Source organism: Anolis sagrei, chromosome 3 (genome assembly GCF_037176765.1).
Source record: "Anolis sagrei isolate rAnoSag1 chromosome 3, rAnoSag1.mat, whole genome shotgun sequence".
Lineage (NCBI taxonomy): Eukaryota > Metazoa > Chordata > Lepidosauria > Squamata > Dactyloidae > Anolis > Anolis sagrei.
The window spans coordinates 76,216,283-76,222,032 of NC_090023.1; positions in this window are offsets into that span (position 1 = coordinate 76,216,283).

The following is a 5,750-nucleotide window of genomic DNA, read 5'->3' on the forward strand; positions in this document are numbered from 1 at the left end:
AAGATAAAAGTTACAGCACAACACAGGATGTCTGACAGCTGATAAAGTCTGCTCAGAAACAGACTGGTAGCTAGTGAAGCTGTTGCAAAAAGCTAATGTGATGTTTCCTGTCACCAAACGCAATCAGCAGTCTGAACACAATATTTTGGGCCTGCTAGTTTCCAAAGATAGCTTAATTGATATAGAGTGTGTTACTGTGATGCAAACAGAATCAAATGAAAACATGTGCCTCTAGCAAGATACGAGAATGTTTGCAGCCGATGCTGGAGTTGTAGTATGCTGGGACAGATATTTACATACAGAGCAGGAGTGCCAACTGTGGGTTCCAGATGTTTTTAATCTACAATTCCTAAAAAGATTAGGTGGAACCCCATTTCCTGTAGTTTGAATCAATTGTTCCATTTTTCTAATCTCTGGAGCAGGAGAAAATAAGCTGGCCCCATCTTCAATATGACACACTTTCATATCCTTTTCAGCCTTATCTTCTCCAAGCTAGATATCCCTAGCTCCCAAAGCCTGGTACCAGACATTTTACGATTTTGGACATGTTCTCTAGACACATTCCAGCTGGTCAATATCCTTCTTGAATTGTGGTGACTAGAATAGAACACAGTATTTCAGGTGAGGTCTGGCCAAAGCAGAATACAGTGGGACTATGACTTCATTCCATCTAGACACCATACTCTATTAATGCAGCCTAGAATCGTGTTGGCTTCCTGCTGACCCATGTTCAGTTTGTAGTCTACTAAGACTCCCAAGATCCCTTTCACATATACTGCTGTCAGTTTAAAATCCTCTGGATGAGGTTTATGAGACTTAGCAAAAACATTCCTGCCTACTGCTTTGAGTTGCATCCCATTCCTTGCCAGAACCCATCTTCATGAAACTGCAGACCATTTTTCAATAAGCCAAATGGTTCCCGGTGGCACCATCTGCAGAGCCAGTTGTTCACCTCTACTGTTCTTCTCTCCCTTTCTGAACCATGTTCTCCAATTGGGAGAAGACATGAAACAATTACCAGTGCCTCAAGGTCCTTCTGTTTTCTACTCTAAACCTCGCATGCCTTGTGATATCCTGAAGGTTTTGGCTTTCAGTGTCATTGGTTCCCTCATGGGCTAAAAGGAAGAGGAAATTGTCACTGGGCTTCATCAACAGCCTGTTGTATCACAAATTTATGCCCTAGGAAAACCAGCATATCTCTCAAGACATCCTTTCAGGCCCACAAACCAATGTTTTTGTTTCCCTCAGTAAGTCTTACCCTACCACTACCACACTTCTCTGGGGATGTGCAGAGTCTTCCAAGGACACCTGCATGTTCTTAGAGAACTGACATTCTTGCCCTTGCTGCTGTTTATTGTCATCACTGATACAGGAGAGAATGCTTTAAATGAATTTGGAACTACAAAATTGTCCTTGCTCCTTCCTCCAGATGGCAACATCTTGTGTTTAGGAACTGATTCCCTTATCTGGGATATCCTTTGTGTGTTCCTCACCTAGGGGAAGATCCACACTGACAACTTATCCCAGGGCGGATCTGGAGTGGTGAATGCTAGATCAGTCCTAGGATGATTTCGACCACCACCCTGCTTTCATCCACTGTGGAGGCAGTCCTTACACCCCCCCCCCCATTCTCCTTGTCATGGTGGCCAGTGGATGTCAAGTCACTCAAAATCTGCAGTGACATTGCCTGAGGCACCAGAGCATCATGGAAAGGGGCGAGGAATTGATCCCTCCGTTTCCTGTTCCTTTCTCCAATCATTCATCATTCTGGCTAGTGTCACTCCAGGTGATGAGCAACTGGCATGAACCATGTTGCAGCAGCTGGCTGCCGTGATGAAGGGAGTGGAGGAGACAAGACAGTCTCTGGTCTACCTCAGCCTGGGAAAAATGGATTGGCCATGTAAACAACTGTATCAGTTTGCTCTGGAATCTCAGGGAGAATTCAGAGTAGCCCACCACTTTGGTTTATGTGATAAAAAGCCATGTTAAGATGCCTTTGGCCTTCATTAACCTGGATCAGCTCTGCGTGTTGTTTAGGCCCCTCAGAGCTGATTCACCCATTCTTCGGGATATGTGGTCAGTGTAGATGTGTCCTAGACAGTCTAGTCTGCTCTGTCAACCCCACCCCCCCCCAAAAACCCCAATGCACACTAAACTGGTGGCAGGTGATGAATGAGAGGAGGGGTTGTTCAAGAGCTGAAAAACAGAGCTGACTACCATATGACCTTTTCTATAGAACTCCTAAGTGCAGTGGGTGTGGGGAATACTGTCCTATTCCCACTACTTAACTAAGTTCCAGCTGCCTGTTCAGTTAATTTCTGCACATGAACTGGAGGAGAAATATCTTGTAGTCCGAAGCAACAAAAAAGTGTTATGATGAGTCAAAATGGTGGTTTGTGGCCAGTACTGCTCCACTGGCTGCAGTGAATGAAACAATAGTAGCAAATGTTATATGCCTAAAAAAACATGGACTGTCTACAAATGTCACACTCAACTCCGGGAATGATTCTATCAGCGTTGCCTCCGAAAAATTCCACAGATCTCTTGGGAAGACAGGCAGACAAATGTAAGCATGCTGGAAGAAGCAAAGACCACCAGCATTGAAGTGATGCTCCTATGCCATCTACACTGGACTGGTCACGTTGTCCAAATGCCTGATCACCATCTTCCAAAGCAGTTACTATACTCCCAACTCAAGAATGGAAAACAGAATGTTGGTGGACAGGAAAAAAAATGTAAAAATGGACTAAAGGCTAACCTTAAAAACGGATGGCATAGACACCGAGAACAAGAGAAGCCCTGGCCCTTGAGCACTCTAACTGGAGGTCGGCTGCGACCAGCAGTACTACAGAATTAAAAAGGTATGAATGGAGGGCGACAGAAAAACGTGCCAAGAGGAAGATGCATCAAGCCAACCCTCACCGGGACCGCCTTCCACCTGGAAGCTGATGTTCTCACTTTGGAAGAGCATGTATATCAAGAATAGGGCTCCACAGTCACCTACGTACCCACCGCCAAGACACTACACTCGGAAGGCCATCATACTCAGACAACGAGGAATCGCCTAAGTAAGTAGTAAAAGGCACAAGCATGGGGGCAGTCCCTTGGGGGATTGAAATGCCAGTCTGTCATATCAGATAGTTTCAGGAGCTCTACTTTAGAAAAGACTCCAGGGCAAGAAGAACAGTAAAAGCAGCGAGATATTGAAGTGTAGTAGCAAAGCAAGATCAAAATCAATGATATGCCAAAAAAGAACCAGGACAGGATATGTTTCATATTGCATCTTATGTGCTGTAGGAAAGGGCAGGGTAGAGATGCTTAAAATAACTGCCAACTCTCTAAAACCAAAGAACACGAGAAATAAATTGACAAACTTGTCAAGCAGCTTTTCTTCAATTTGTAGTAACATCCCTGTCCTGTTTCCACCTGATGAAATGCGTCGAAACCATAAGAAATTATGTTTCAGCTTTCCTTCACATAAATATCTGTTTATTTATTTTAGACACCTATGGTTCTCATTTTTATATTTCCTAAATTTTCGCTGCCACAAAATAGTCTCATTTTCAGGGTTTCTGAATTACTGTTAGCTCGAACCTCCATTTCATGGCCACATTGTTGTAATTTGTGTACCAGAGTTCAAATCCCAGCTTGGTCATGAAAGCCCACTGGGTGTCCCTGGGCAAGTCACACATTCTCAGCTCTAGAAAACCTTGTGATAGGTTAATGTGCAACAATGCTGCAATGCACCCTGAGCCCTGCCACATGCACAATGGAGGACCTTCTTGAAGCAACACCAGAAGCACTCCAAGTGGCCAGATACTGGTCAAAGGACATTTAACCAAATACCAAATTTGCAAAATCTGTGTTTTTTTTCCTTTTTCTTTTTATTCTGTGTGTTTGTTTTGCTCTGTTAGAATTGTAATACAATGGCTGCTGATGACACGATAAATAAATAAATGTGCAACACAAAAAAATCCATTCTAAACTCTTTGTTCTTCATTACAATTTGTAATTATCTTCTTGCCCTATTTACAACTAAACAAACAATTTGTTGTCAAAGGCTTTCATGCCCAGAATCACTGGGTTGTTGTGAGTTTTCTGAGCTGTGTTGTCATGTTCTAGAAGCATTCTCTCCTGACATTTCACTCACATCTATGGAATGCATCCTCAGAGGTTGAGAGGTCCATTGGAAACTAGGCAAGCAAGGTTTACGTATCTGTGGAATGACTAGGATGGGAGAAAAAACTCTTATCTGCTTGAGGCAAGTGCAAATGTTGTAATTGGTCACCTTGATTAGAATTTAATGGCCCTGCAGCTTCAAAGCCTGTCTGCCTCCTGCCTAAGGGAGGTGTTGGGAGGTGTTAGTTGGCCCTGATTGATTCCTGTCTGGAATTTCCCTGTTTCTTGAGTGTTGCTCTTTATTGACTGCCCTGATTTTAGTGTTTTTTTAAATACTGGTGGCCAGATTTTGTTCATTTTCATGAACAATATCTGTGGATGCCTGCCATAGATTTGGGTGAAACGTCAGGAGTGAATGCTTCTGGAACATGGTCATACAGCCCAGAAAACTCACATAAACAAACAATTGGTGGCTAATATGCAGATTACTGCAGGTGCAGACTGCAGCCAGGAAATCGGGAGACACTTACTTCTTGGGAGGAGGGCAATGACCAATCTCGATAAAATAGTGAAGAGCAGAGACATCACACTGGCAATGAAGATCCACATAGTTAAAGCAATGGTATTCCCCATAGTCACCTACGGATGTGAGAGCTGGACCTTAGGGAAGGCTCAGCGAAGGAAGATAGATGTTTTTGAACTGTGGTGCTGGAGGAAAGTTCTGAGAGTGCCTTGGACTGCGAGAAGATCCAACTAATCCATATTTCAGGAAATAAAGCCCGACTGCTCATTGGAGGGAAGGATAGTAGAGGCCAAGTTGGAGTACTTTGGCCACATCATGAGAAGAAAGGAAAACTTAGAGAAGACAATGATGCTGGGGAAAAAGGAAGGAAAAAGGAAGATGGGCCGACCAAGGGCAAAATGGATGGATGGCATCCTTGGATTGACCTTGAAGGAGCTGGGGGAGGTGACGGCCGACAGGGAGCTCCAGCATGGGTTGGTCCATGAGGTCACAAAGAGTTGGAAACGACTGAATGAATGAACAACAAACGCAGTGGACCACTTTCTGTTTGAAAGGCTGTCGGGGGACATATTTTTCAAAAAAAGGGCTGTCCCCTCCAACTCTGGTTTTAAGAGATTTTAAAAGCAACAGCAACAAGCCCTTCAGAAGAAAATGCTGGAGCCCAGCTGGAGCTATCTCCTCGAGCAGTGGTTCTCAACCTGTGGGTCCCCAGATGTGTTGGCCTTCGACTCCCAGAAATCCTAACAGCTGGTAAACAGGCTGGGATTTCTGGGAGTTGTAGGCCACAACACCTGGGGACCCACAGGTTAAGCATCACTGTCCTAGAGACCATTGCTTCTCAATGTTTGGACTTCCAAGTGTTTTGACTTCAGTTCCCATAGATAAACATTGCTTATACTCGCTGAGACTTCTGGGCATTGAAGTCCACGACATCCAAATGGCCAAACGTTTGAGAACCGCTCACCTAGACCAATGCTTCCTATTTAACCTCTGATCTTCCACCTGTTTTGGACTTCACACATTGCCTTTCCGGCGCCAGGGGGCGCTCTCGCCTCTTCCGCCGCCCTCGTCTCTGTGGCTCCTCGCTCTGAGCCGGAAGTGAGCCGAC